The sequence below is a fragment of the Trichosurus vulpecula genome, chromosome 1 (assembly GCF_011100635.1).
Source record: "Trichosurus vulpecula isolate mTriVul1 chromosome 1, mTriVul1.pri, whole genome shotgun sequence".
NCBI classification, from domain to species: Eukaryota; Metazoa; Chordata; class Mammalia; order Diprotodontia; family Phalangeridae; genus Trichosurus; species Trichosurus vulpecula.
In genome coordinates, this window is record NC_050573.1 from 216,921,438 (window position 1) to 216,936,403 (window position 14,966).

At 38.3% G+C, this 14,966-nt stretch overlaps 2 pseudogenes; one reads left to right on the forward strand and one right to left on the reverse strand.

The window, feature by feature from the left end:
* Positions 1 to 7,593: 7,593 nt before the first annotated feature.
* On the forward strand, positions 7,594 to 11,107 carry LOC118835985 (annotated as a pseudogene).
* A 2,354-nt stretch (positions 11,108 to 13,461) lies between these two features.
* Positions 13,462 to 14,966, reverse strand: part of LOC118835992 — a 71,132-nt pseudogene continuing 69,627 nt past the window's right edge.

The window sequence follows — 14,966 nt, forward strand, 5'->3', positions numbered from 1 at the left end:
GCATTCCAAGCCCTTCGATCTCTTAATGTAGAAGCTGCCAGATCTTGGGTTATTCTGATTGGGTTTCCACAATACTCAAATTGTTTCTTTCTGGCTGCTTGCAGTATTTTCTCCTTGATCTGGGAGCTCTGGAATGTGGCAACAATATTCCTAGGAGATTTCTTTTTGGGATCTATTTGCGGAGGCGATCGATGGATTCTTTCAATTTCTCTTTTGCCCTGTGGCTCTAGAATATCAGGGCAGTTCTCCTTGATAATTTCCTGAAAGATGGTATCTAGGCTCTTTTTTTGATCATGGCTTTCAGGTAGTCCAATAATTTTTAAATTATTTCTCCTGGATCTATTTTCCAGGTCAGTGGTTTTTCCAAGGAGATATTTCACATTGTCTTCCATTTTTTCATTCCTCTGGTTCTGTTTTATAATATCCTGATTTCTCATAAAGTCACTAGCTTCCACTTGCTCCAATCTAATTTTTAAAGTAGTATTTTCTTCAGTGGTCTTTTGGACCTCCTTTTCCATTTGGCTAATTCTGCCTTTCAAGGCATTCTTCTCCTCATTGGCTTTTTGGAGCTCTTTTGCCATTTGAGTTAGTCTATTTTTTAAGGTGTTGTTTTCTTCAGTGTATTTTTCAGTATTTTTTTGGGTCTCCTTTAGCAAGTCATTGACTTGTTTTTCATGGTTTTCTCGCATCCTTCTTATTTCTCTTCCCAATTTTTCCTCTACTTCTCTAACTTGCTTTTCCAAATCCTTTTTGAGTTCTTCTATGGTCTGGGGCCAGTTCATGTTTTTCTTGGAGGCTTTGGTTGTAGGCTCTATGACTTTGTTGTCTTCTTTAGGCTGTATGTTTTGGTCTTCTTTGTCACCAAAGAAAGAATCCAAAGTCTGAGACTGAATCTGGGCGCGTTTTCGCTGCCTGGCCATATTCCCAACCAACTAACTTGACCCTTGAGTTTTTCAGTGGGGTATGACTGCTTGTAGATTACAGAGTTCTATGTTCTACGTTTGAGGGGGAGGTGCCAGCTCTATCAGAGCCGCACTCCTCCTTCCCCAAGGACCCCCAGTCCAGACTGGGCTCAGATCTTCGGCAGGCTGTGCACCCCTGCTGTGATCCGCCACTTAATTCCTCCCACCAGGTGGGCCTGGAGCCGGAAGCAGCAGCAGCCGTAGCTGCCCCACCTCCGCTGCCCCCGGGGCTGGAAGCCGAACCGCGAACTCCTTCCACTCCCGCAGCTTTTCCCACTAACCTTCTCCGCAGTCTTTGGTGTTTGTGGGTCGAGGGGTCTGGTAACTGCCGCAGCTCACATATTCAGGGCGCTAGGGCCCCCTCCGCCAGGCTTCTGGTCTGGATCGTCCACGCCGCTCAGGCTGGGCTCTGCTCCACTCCGTTCCCAGCTCCCAGCTCCCAGCTCCCAGCTCCCAGCTCCGTGTGGAATAGAGCTCACCCAGAGACCATCCGGGCTGTCCTGGGCTGGAGCCCTGCTTCCCTCTGCTGTTCTGTGGGTTCTGCCGTTCTAGAATTGGTTCAGAGCCATTTTTATAGGTTTTTGGAGGGACTTGGGTACGGAGCTCACTCTAGTCCGTGCTTACCAGCTGCCATCTTGGCTCCGCCCCCTTCGGAATGGCTATTTTTTAATATAAATTTGACTTAATCAGATCTTTGAAAAATGAAAATTTTATCAGATAAATTTGCTGTAAAAATGTTCATATTACTTCATTGTGAATGGTACCTTTTAACAAACATATTTTCTCTGAGTTTCTCTTTTAATTAGTCTGATTTTGCTTTTACTTTTCCTGAAATCATAATTGCTACCCTTGCTTTTTTATTTCAGCTAATGCATATTAGATTTTACTCCAGCCCACTTTTTAAAAATTTATTTTTTTTACTTTTAGCTTACGACATTCAGTTCCACAAGTTTTTGAGTTTCAAATTTTCTACTCTTCACTCTCCTGCCCCCTCCCTGCCCCAAGATAGTATATAATCCGATATCGGTTCTACATACACCTTCACATTAAACTTATTTTCACAATAGCCAAGTTGTAAAGAAGAATTATAACCAATGAAATGAACCACAAGAAAGAAACAAAACCAAAAAAGAGAGAGAGAGAGAGATTTAATAGTTTGCTTTAATCTGTATTCAGACTTCATAATTCTTTTTCTGGAAGTGGATAGCTTTTTCCATCATGACTCTTTTGGAGCCATCTTAGAACCTTGCCTTGCTGAGAAGAGCCAAGTCTATCAAAGTTAGTCATCACAGATACTGTATGTCTATAATCGCATGTAATGTTCTCCTGGTTCTGCTCCCCTCACTCAGCATCAGATCATATAAGTCTTTTCAGGTTATTATGAAGTCTATCTACTCCTCATTTGTTATAGCACAATAGAATCCCATTACATTCATATACCGCAACCTGTTTAGCCATTCCCCAATTGATGGGCATCCCCTTGATTTCTAATTTTTTGCCACCATATAAGAGCTGCTACAAATATTTTTGTACATATAGGTCCTTTACCCACTTGTATGAGCTCTTTGGGATACAGCCCTAGAAGTTATATTGCTGGGTCAAAGGGTATGAACAGCATAGTTCCAAATTGCTCTCCAAAATGGCTGGATCAGTTCACAACTCCACCAACAATGCAATAGTATTCCAATTTTCCCACATCTTCTCTAGCATTTATCATTTTCCTGTTTTGTCATGTTAGCCAATCTGACAGGAGAGGTGTGGTACCTAAGAGTTGTTTTGATTTGCATTTCTCTAATCAATAGTTATTCAGAGCATTTTCTTCACATGACTATAGATACCTTTGATTTCTTCTTCTGATAACAGCTTGTTCATATCTTTTGACCATTTATCAATTGGGGAATGATATGTATTCTTATAAATTTGACTCAGTTCCCTGTATATTTTAGAGATGAGGCCTTTATCAAAGATACAGGTTGTAAAATTCTTTCCCAATTTTCTGCTTCCCTCCTAATCTTGGGTGCATCAGCTTTGTTTGCACAAAAATTTTTCAATTTAATGTAATCAAAATTATCCATTTTGCATTTTGCAACACTCTCTATCTTTTGATTGGTCATAAATTCTTCCCTGTTCCATAAATCTGACAGATAAACTATTCATTGCTCTCTCAAATTGCATATAGTATCAGCCTTTATATCTAAATCATGAACGCATTTTGACTTTATTTTGGTATACAGTGTAAGATATTGATCTATGCCCAGTTTCTGCTCTACCATTTTCCAGTTTTCCAAGCAGTTTTTGTGAAATAGTGAATTCTTATCCCAGAAGCTGGACATTTTTGGTTTATCAACGAGTAGGTTACTATAGTCATTGACAACTGTGTCTTGTGTACTTAACCTAGTCCACTGATCCACCACTCTGTTTCTTAGCCAATACCAAGTAGTTTTGATGATTGTTGCTTTATAATACAGTTTAATATCTGGTATGTCTAGGCCACCTTCCCTGTCATTTCTTTTCATTAATTCTCTTGATGTTCTGGACCTTTTGTTTTTCCAGATGTATTTGGTTACTATTTTTATCTAGTTCTATAAAATATTTTTTAGTAATTTGATTGGTATTACATTAAATAAGTAAATTAAGTAAAATTGTCATTTTATTATATCAGCTGGGCCTAAGCATGAGTGATTGATGTTTTTCAATTTATTTAGATCTGACTTTATTTGTGTGAAAACTGTTTTATAATTGTGTTCATATAGTTCCTGGGCAGCCCATTATTTTTATTCTTCATGTGTCTTTTTTTTTTCAAGTGTGTCTCTTGTAAACAACATATGGTCTGGATCCTTATTTCTAATCCATTCTGCTATCTGCTTCCATTTTCTAGATGAACTCATCCCATTCACATTTGCAGTTATTACTACTAACTGTGTATTTCCCTTCATCTCATTTTTTTCTGTCTCTTCTCTCTTTTTATCCTGTCTCTAAAAATCTATCTTGCTTCTAACCCATGCTTCTCATAATCCACTCTCCCTTTTATCATCACCCACCCTTTTTCTCTTATCCCCTTTCCTTTCTACTTCACTATTAAAGTTGGATTTCTATACACAACTGAATGAGTATGTTCTTCCCTGTTGGAAATAATTCCAATAAGAGTGGTGTTGAAGCATTGTTAATCCACTAATTTTCTACTCCATTGTAAAAGCTTTCCTTTGTGTGCCTTTTTATGTCAGAAAAAAAATCCCCTTTTTACCTCTCTCTTCCCCCTTTTCTCAGTGCATCTCTTTTGGAGATCATTCCGACATAATTTACTCACATCTGTGACCTCTGTCAATGTAAATTCTTTTAACTGTCTTAATCGTGATAAAGTTCTTAGTATTGACGTCTACCATCTTTGATATATAAATGTAAATAGTTTAACTTTATTGAGTCCCATGTGATTTCTCCTTAACTTTTATCTTTTTATGCTTCTCTTGAGTATTCTTCTTGAATGTCAAATTTTCTGTTCAGCTCTGTTTTTTTTTCATCAGAAATGCTCAGAAATCTCCTATTTCATTAAATATCTATTTTCCTCCTGAAGTGTTATGCTCAATTTTGCTGGTTGAATTCTTCTTTGTTGTAATCCTAGATCCTTTGACTTTTGGTATATCATTTACCAAGCGCTCTGCTCCTTTAATGTGGAAGCTGCTAAATCTTGTGTGATCCTGACTATGGCTTCATGATATTTGATTGTTTAACTCCTTACAATACTTTCTTCTTCACCTGGGAACTCTTCAGTTTGGCTATAATCTTCCCAGAAGTTTTCATTTTTTGGCTCTCTTCTAAGAGATGATTGGTTGATTCTTTCAATTTCTATTTTATCTTCTGGATCTAAGACATTGGGGGCAGTTTTCCTTGTTAATTTTTTGAAATATGATGTCTAGGCCCCTTTTTTAAAAATCAAGGTCTTTTTGGTAATCAATAATTCTTAAATTATCTCTTCTCAAACTATTTTTTAGGTGAAATCTTTTTCTGATGATATATTTCCCATTTTCCCTATTTTTTCATTCTTTTACTTTATTTCCTTGTTCCTTAATGTATCATGGAATTATTAGATTCCAACTATGCAATTCTAGGTTTTACGGAATTATTTTGCTCATTGAGCCTTCATACCTCTTTTCTTCCATTTGTCCCTTTCTCCTTTTTCAGAAGTTCTTTTCTTCGGTGAATTTTTGTACCACATTTTCCACTTGCCCTATTCTGATTTTTAAGGAGTTGTTTTCTTTGGTGAATTCATTTGCCTCTTTTGTCATTAGGCCAATTCTGTTTTCTATTTTCTATGGTGTTATTTGTGTGTGTGTGTGTGTGTGTGTGTGTGTGTCCCTTTTACTAAGCTATTTATTGTCTTATTCATAATTTTCTTGCATCACTCTGATTTCTTTTCTAAATTTTTCTTTTACCACTCTTACCTCTTTCTTGAACTGTTCCAGTAATTCTCATGAATTAGGTTCCAATTAGTATCTTTTCTTTGAGGCTTTTCTTGTAGCTGTTTTCACATTATTGTCTTCTGAGCTTGTGCCTTGGTATTCCCTACCACATAGTAGTTTATCATGGTCAAGTCCTTTTTTTCTCTTGTCTCTTCATTTGTACAGCCTATTTCTTGACTTTGAACTCTGTGTTAAAGTTGGGCTTCACTCGCCTCTGGGTGGGAAGGGACTATCCCAATCTTTGTGCTTTTTTGTGCTGCTCTTTTCCAAGGTAGTTCTGGTTTATGAGTTTTTGGTGCTTCCAAGGTGGTTTGTTCCAGGGAGTTGTATGGTCACTGCTCTTTTTTTCTTTCTTCTAGTCTTTTACCATCTCCCCTTCAGCTACAAACACTAGCACAACTCTTTGCCCTGAAAGTGTGATGAGACCCCCTACTCTCCTGCGGCCAATTTCCTAGCACTCCTCTCTCATTTGGAACTGTGATACAGAACTGCATATGGGCAATAGAGTTGCTAATCAGTGCCAGTTGTACTCAGTGCCATCAATGAGTCCTGTAATTTTTTTCTGACCAGTTGTCTGATCCCTTACCATCTCTGGGCTGAGAGCTCCTGACGCTGTTGCTGCCGCTTCTGACAGTGTTGCCCATTTTGTGTTTACTCAGGAAAGGCCTCCATCCCAGAAACACAGACCTCTTGCTGACATCTCAAGTTTTCTTAGGCTGAAAAAAAACATATCACTTTGACCTTCTCTTGGCTCTGACAATCCAAAATTTGATTTAAGGTTTATTTTAAGATTGCTGAAGGGGAATGGTTAAAGAGTTCAGCTAGGTTGTTGCCTCTAATCTGCTATCTTGGCTCCACCTCTGATTATAAAATTATTTTTCTTGAAAGACACGATGAGCTAATGATTTTAGAAAAAAACAGGGAAAGACTTGCATGAAATAATGTGGAGTGAAATGAGTAGAACAAAGGAAACATTGTATACAGTAACAACAGTATTTTATTAAGAACAACTTTGAGTGAATAAGTTATTTTGTCTATTATAAATACCCAAAGTAACTATAAAGGACTTATGAAAAAAGATGCTGTCTATGTCCAGAGGAAGAACTGATAAATATAAGTACGTGTAGAATCATTATGCATATATATATATATATATATATACACGTTACACACACACATATATACGTATAACCTTTCATCTTTTAATATTACTCTACTTCATGTTATTTTCCTCTCTTTGGCCTTGTTAAAGAGATTCTACACATTTCAGACATTAGGGTACTGAGCACAGGTCTCCAAGGCAAAAATTCTAAAGGATTTGAGTAGAATGCAGCTAGCCTGGAAACAGGTAACACTAACTATTTTACTAAGAATCTTATGTAAATTGATTATATAAGCCAATAGTGTGTAAGAGAGACAGAGACACAGAGAGACACAGAAAGACACAGAGAAAGGGAGTTGAGAACCAAATTAAGGAATAAGTAGCAGAAAGCAAGGTATGAGACAACTAAGGCCAATTTTCTATTTTGAAAGTTTACCTAGGGCTAATTTACTTATATCATTCTAGTCAACTTAGCTATTCCCTTCCGTATTTTAATATGTTAATTTCATGAAACTTGATAGAATCTTTCTTCACTGGCTTTTTTCTCCTTTATATGGAATAACCATGAATAATTATACAAATTTATCATTATTTATTGTTATGAATCACCTCTGCTAGTCTTTATTCATTTTTTTTTCTATTCACAACCTGGGACTAGTTGAGAAAACAGTTAAATCCAGCTCCGTGGAGTTAGAAAATTCTCAAAGTAAGCCCATTGTTTGACTGCCTTGTCCCTGCCCAAGGCTAGCTTTTGAGCTAACAGCTGGATATATCTCTTGGTTTAATTCCAGATCTGCTCTGGCTGCTCACCTCCTACTCTCACCAAATAATCATTTAATCAAGCCTAGCACCGTAAATTGGTCCTTTTTGTCAGGGAGGATGAATTAGGACAGAAAGTAGAGAGGCAACAGAATGCTCCATGGAAAAGGAGAACTGATCAGCAAACAGTGGAAATATAACAGCTAGTTAACTTCTGACTGCTGGAAACACAGAGGAGGTCCTTTTTAGATACCATAAAGGAATACCAATTAATCAACACTTTCCTCTTTGGCTCAGATTAAAAGGAAGAACAATGCTAAAGGATACAGTCATCCAAACTGGAATCGGAGCTCATTACAGTAGCCGTATACTCCATGATATTATTTCTGCACATGATACTTCTCATAGTCTTTCTGAATGTAAGCACTGGAGAAAAAGTCAAATTGGGGTTACTGACACCAGTCTCTGTGTCTCTCCCTCTAAAGATGGAAAATGTTTTAGCTCCTCTTGATCACTATGTCTTTCTCCTGTCTTCTACCTTCTTTCTAAAACTCTATAAGAACCGATCTCTATCATTTACTCATACGCTTTCATACTTTCTAAAATATCCAATGCTCTAAATTCTGGGAATTCTTGTGCCTTTAAAGAGGGTTCTGTTTAGCTTCTTTCAATATTTAAGTCAAGTGACTCCATGAAATCTTCCTCAACTCCCCAACTCACTCATATCTATTATGTATATCTCTCCGTATCTACACATTATTACATCTGACAGAATTTGTTTCCTCATAACAAGGAGTTTCACTTTCGTATTTGTATCCATAGTGGCTAGCATGATGCGTTAAGTATAGTAGGTGCTTAATAAATGATTGTTGATTGAATGATTTAAGCTCTTTTTTTTCAGAGGTCGAAGCTTTTTTGTTGTCTACAAAGCAGCTGATTTGGAAATTACTTTTACATCAGTAACCAACCATTTCCTGTCTGTTAAAATACAGTCATTATCATTGTTAAGTTATTTTTGTGCTTGCCATATTCAGCACATTCCTACTCTCTTCTTGAAAAATGGTACTTATATTTTTTAGACATTAATATTCTTTGTAGCTAAAGCTTTGATCTCTGTTGATTCTCACTCCTGAACTATGTCTTCTCAAATATATTTCACCATCTTCTCCATTACACTGAAGTCATAAAGGACTAAGGTCTAATTTCACTTATTTGGAAGATCTTATGATGTTCTTCCCAGAACTTCTCTTCTTCGTCATCTCTGCAATAGACACCTGTATATAATCTATGTAGTACAGCACTTTTTTCAGTGCCAAATTATAGTACTAGAGCATTCAGACTTTGCTGCTCAAAAATAGTATTGAGAAATATACGATTTAGGGCTGGATGAGAGGAGTGCACTGACTCCCAACTTAGCCTACCTTATGTTCTGGTTTTTTTGCATGACTGTAAGAGTTAACACATGTAAAGTGCTTCACAAACTTTAAATGCCAGTTGTTTCTATCATCCTTCTCATCATCAACTTTAAACTCGATAGTTTTTTTAAATAAATAAGGCTCTGCTCTCCATCTTGGAGTCAAAATAGAAGGACATAATTTTAATCTGGGGTAGCCAATCTGACTCTTGTTCCATAGCTGTGGTAGCTATGAGAACTAGAAGATTTGTCAGCTTATCCTTATCGTGGCAAGTTCTTAGTCACTATTCCCTTGAAGACTTAGATGAAGTGCTTTGGCTGGCCCTAAAGAGACAAGGCTAGAAGATTGTAGCAGGCAACATTAATCAGTTGACAAACTCCAAAACAGCTGAGAAATACACCATTGAACATTGTATTAATGGCACCAACAAAGCCCCAGTACCTACATGCTTAGCAATAACTCCACTTCATAGTGAGAAGCAGACTAATTCTAGTGAAACAAAGCAACCATAAAGAAGTTGGCCTAGTGAGAGATGTTCAATGACATGTCAGAAAGGGCTTCTGAAATGTAATTTGTGTCTGCCCATATTTCTCACATCCAGGACACTAATGTATGTTTCATCTACCAATCCATATTGCACAGATTTGGGGAAGAAGGTGACCTATATTTATTAGGGTGAAATATTCTACTAAAAAATCTTTGGCTCTAACTTCCAACTTCAGGCGCATGCGAGGATACCAGCTCTGAAAAGAGCAGCCTTCTGGCAATGAGCCAACAAGAAGAAGTAGTGGATTTACTTAAAGACTACCCACTGAGTGCCAGCGAAGATGAGGAAGACAATGATGGAGAGAAGAAATATTGAAAGCTCCTGGAAACCATTGGTGGCCTGGATGGAAAAAAACAGGCAGAGATTGGCCAAGTGGTCAGAGGCCAGTCTGCAAGTTCAGAATTCAATGTCAGCCATGAAGAGGCAGGGGAGAAGCTGGAACTCACAGAGCTACTAGCACCCATCAAGCCTTCCTCCTTGCTAGGCACTGTGAAGAAGCAGCTGAAGAAGGTCAAAAATAAGATTATAGAGTTCCCCCTTAGCAAAGAGGGGAGTGACTGGATCCACAGGGAAGCTGCCCATAACAAAACCTCCCAAGACATGAACAAGTGGGACCCAGTAGTCTTGAAGAACTAGAGGGCAGCACAGCTAGTCTTTCCTCTGGATCAGAAGAAAGTACTAGATGCTCCTATCAAGGATTTCTTGGGGCCTGGAAGGCAAGAACTCCCCTGGAAGAGGAAATTTTTAACCTCCTCCACAAGAAAAAGCAGTCTCTGACCAATCCTTTATTGACACCCGTGGAAAAGGGCTCCCTGAAAGTCATGAGCCTGGAAGAGGCCAAGCAGCACTGAGCACAGCTCCAGAAAGCCTGGGCCCTGCATTCCTACCATGAGGACAAGGCTTCAAGAAAGAAGAAAATTCAAAAGCAAAAAGTTTCCCAAAGTGCTAAAGAAAAGAAAGGCCAAAGGTGTTGTCAAGCAATTTGAAGAACTAAGGAAGGTCAATCCCACCATGGCCTTAGAAGAGTTGGGGAAAAAAAAAAAACAGAAAAATCATGCTAGATGAAAGTCAAGAGAGAGTACAGGCCATGGAGGACCTAGAGACCCTGGGCATGGAAGAAGTTACCCAAGAGCAGAAACAGCTTAGGCCTAGAGTGAAAAGGCAGCAACAGCAGCAGCAGCAGCACAGTCAGATGGAGCTAAGGAGTCCTCCCGAGGAACAGGAGCCCATGATTGATCTGAACACCATCAATGTGAAGACCCACAAGAAAAACTCTCCTTTATCAGTCCCCACCATTGCAGATGAGGAGAACTGTGATGAAGAAGTAACCCAAGAGCAGATAATAAAGGAGGCCTCCACTGCGGTCAATGTCATTGCCAACTTCTAAAAGGAGCAATGCAAAGCTGAGAAAATAAGCAAACCAAAAGATATTGACCTGAACCTGCTAGGCTGGGGACAGTGGGGTGGTCTCAGCCTGGTGATCAATGCCAGGAAGAGATGCCAGCTTCTCATCAATCCCTAAAGCTGTTCCAAGAAAAGACAAGAGCTTGCTAAATGTGGTCATTAGAGAAAAGCAGAACATCCAGGCAGCAGTCCACCGTGTGAATGTGCTTCTGTTGCCATTTATGTACCAGTATCAGTTTGAAGAGATCATCAAGACATCTGAAGGCACCATATGGAACACACAGAGGGACTTCCAGAAACTGACCACTCCCTGGGTGGTGACCAAGCCCGGCCACATCACTGAGTCCATAAATGAGAAGGATATTGAGTCCTCTCCTTGCAACTTGAGTCTTCCAACCCTGTAGAGTAAAGGAGAGTAGCATGGTCACCATAGGAGAGGAGGGTTAAAGAAATCACCTTAAGTCCCATTGATTGCCCCAGGGTCAGGAGAAGTTGGTGCTGTGAAACAGTGCCTCAGGTGGTGATGATACTTTTTTCTGGAAATAAAGCAAACCTTCCATATTAAAAAAAAAGGCTTCTTACTATGCTATGCCATTTGCTTCTGACTATTTTCATGGGCTAGATTAAAAGTAAACATGTTACTTTGGATTAATTAGCTATTGCTTTAGGATGTGATACCACAGAGTACCTTGAACTTCAGGGTACTATTTGTGAAGACCCCATATTTGAGAGAGAGAGAGACCACAGGTGCTACAGTTGCAATTATTTTCATGGTGGTCTTTTTGCTTGTGATCATCAAAAGCAATGCATGGTGAGATCACGTTTACTACATAATGAATTTATAATAAAATTAAAATTTCTAACTCCTAAGAGTATCAGTATTGATATGATTTGAAGTGCTCAATAAATGCTAGAAAGGATTTTAAAATTATGTGAACTCAATGCAATTTAGTAGCTGTATATTGAGCCAACTGTGTGCAAGGCATTGTGCTAAATTTTAAGGAAGACCCAAAGAGAGCCAAAAAAACCCGAACAAACAATAAAGACAGTAGAATCAGAAGCAGCCTAAGCCCTCAGTGGCCTTATACTCTTGTATTCTAGTAAATAAAACATAAAGTGGAATATGCTACATTTCATTGGAGAGATATAAATTGGATGCTATGGAAACAAAAAGAAAAAGATTTCTTCTGCCTGGAAAAATCAAGAAAGCTTTCCCAGTGAAGGAAGCACAAGAGCTGGTCCTTGATGGGTAGTTAGGGTTGCAAAAGTTTAAAGGAGATTGTTACAGGAGAGAATTCTAGGTGGAGTGAAAAATATAAGCATGGGTACATAGATTAAGAGGCAAAAATCATGGTCATTTTAGGGACCTGCCAGTAGTCCTATTTGGTTGCAACTTAGAATGCCTGAAGAGGAATATTGAGAGATGGTAAGATAAAAGGTAGGGGGATAGGCTGTGGGAAAAGCATTTAAAACTGCATCATTTCAAAAGTTTTCGACCATGTAAAGCAGATTTAAAATATTGGATATAAAATAGAAGACATGATTGACACGCAGAGTTCATCAGATTATGTTCTAATCAGTACCATCATTTACACTTTTTGTTCAAATAGTGTCCTCATAGACTTTCTAATATTAAGAAAGGAAAAGGTTTCTAAAAAGTAAACTGATCTAAAAATACTAGATTTGGCACATAATATTTCTTAAAAAATTAACAATCCCCTGGAAAAAATCACCACCAGAAAAGTCTCACACCATCAGCTAAGTCATCAACCAGATGATCACAGTTATCAATACTGGCCTCTACCACTGGTGTTTAATTAATGGACTTAGATAGTACACATGTACAAGTCCTGATTTATGAACTTTTTGATATTAGTTTTAATTGTGGCTTCATCTTTCTTGTAAAATTCGTCATTTTAAGTGTACCTCAGTTTCATTTCTGACTATTAAAACATCAATTCCACAAAGCACTTTAATCTTACATCTTAGAAATTGATTATCCTCATCATACAGTAATATACTAGATTTAGTATCTGTCAAACATTTATATACATGGAATAAATACTCTTTATTTACCACCCCCCCAAAGCCAAATCATATAAAATCACTTCAACAAATATGTCAACCCGTTGGTAAATTAAAGTACTCATGACTGAATAAATAGTAAATAATTTTAAAGTTCCCTCTTTTAGCACCACTTGTTTTCCTCTCACCTCCATCTCTGTTTTGGTTACAATAACTTTCCTGAAATAAAGTAGAGGAAAAATTCCTGTGAGAAATGTTACCTCAGAAAAAAATATTAGCAACTATTTTAGATATGAAAAACAAAGTAAGATAAGGGACTAGGTTACAAATTCAGTTCAACAAGTACATGCTGACTTCCTACAACATGTATCTGATTTTATCAGCTCTTTGAGGATATATTGGCTGTTTTATTTATCTTTTTCCCTTCCCTGAGTACTAACCCCATAAATGTTTTCTGAATTGAATCATCTACTAAGAATCTTGCTATCTTGTTTTCGTTATGCTTCTCTCTCTGTCTCTGTCTCTGTCTCTCTCTCTTTCTCTCTCTCTCTCTCTCTCTCTCTCTCTCTCTCTGTCTCTCTCTCTCTCTCTCTCTCTCTCTCTCTCTCTCTGTGGCTCTCCCCTCTTCTATCTTCTATTCTTCTATTTCCCTTTCTCTTTACTTCTCCAGTATATTTTCCTTCTTTTTAAACCTTACTCCTGTATCTGATTCACTTTCTTTTTCCCCCTAATTTGTTACTATTTTTTTTGTTAGAAACTATTTATTAATAGACAAGGCTAGTGAAGTTGTTTACTTCTTCTTGGACACACCCACAGTGCAACCCCTGTGGCCTGCAGTCTTGGCGTGCTGATCTTGAATCCGGAGACACCAGAAGTGCGGAAGCCCATGATGTGCCCAAATCTTCTTTAATCGTTTCCAGATCTTCCTGCAACTTATTGTCCAGACCGTTGGCGAGAACCTGGCTGTATTTTCCATCCTTTACATCCTTCTGCCTGTTAAGGAGCAAGTCTGGAATCTTGTATTGCCAGGGATTCTGAATAATGGTTATCACATGCTCCACCTCATCTTCAGTGAGCTCACCAGCCCTCTTGGTGAGGTCAACGTCTGCTTTCCTCAGTACTACATGAGCATATCTTCGACCCACACCCTTGATGGCTGTGATGGCAAAACCTATTTTCCACTGTCCATCAATGTTGGTGTTGAGCACTCTCAAAATGTGCTGGAACTTCTCGGGGATTACAAGACACCTGGCTGCAACGGAGGCGTGAGAACCTTCTCTGGAAGAGGAAACAGAAGGAAGTTACGTATATGCCTTATATAGTGGCCATGGAGGGCTGGGAAAATGGGAAAGGTAGGGGAGGAGAGAGTGTTTCCTACTTCTTATATTTTTCCTCTCTTCAAGAGTTTATTTTAATTCTCTTTTGTATCTAGATTCTCCAGAATACTTTCATTATTAAAAAAAATGATAGAGAACTAATTGCCTCTACTAAAGGAAACTTCTCTCTCTTCATCATTTAATGACTCTCTTCTATAATGACTTTCTTAGAGATACTATAGAAATGCTGCCAACTGGGATCTGAGACTCGACATTCATATGGTTGTTACTTCTTTGAAGGGGAAAGTTTCCCTGGCTACCAGATGAAATGTACTTACATGAATATGAAAACTATGTCCTTATCTATTAGAAGGTTTTGCCTTACATAGATTCAGGTATGGATTTGGAGTTTTTAATGGGGCTCCATAAATATCTGACTAACTTTATTCATAACTAATGGAAGTATCTGAGCTTGTAACAGCAACAACACTGCTAGTGCAGGTTCTTGGATCTGCTTGATTAAGGAAAGTAGATTAAAAGGGGTCAATGATCTTCTTTAATTACATAGAAAAAATACAAAGAGAAATAAAGACCAACAGACAGGGCTCTACTGCCTGAATCGAGGCTTTACATCCACCACTGAATTGAGAGAACCTTTACATCTGAGTAGTTGGGGAGCTCTGAACATGCAGCCACTCAGAGTCTTGACCAGGGAATCACATCTTTCTCAGAAGCAAGCCCCCAAAGCAAAAATTCATCTCTCAGAATATATTCTCTTTGAACTCAGTGCCTAATTAGAAATTAACAAAAGGTGTGTAAGCCTTCCTACAAGCAAGCAAGATTCCCTTAATGGGCTCCATATGAGGCCTATTAATGGGCAGAGAAGATCTTATTCCCCATTGACCTTACAGAGATACACTAGACTATTTGTGTCACCATTGCCACACAGAACATCATTTCACCTGGGTTAAGCATTTCT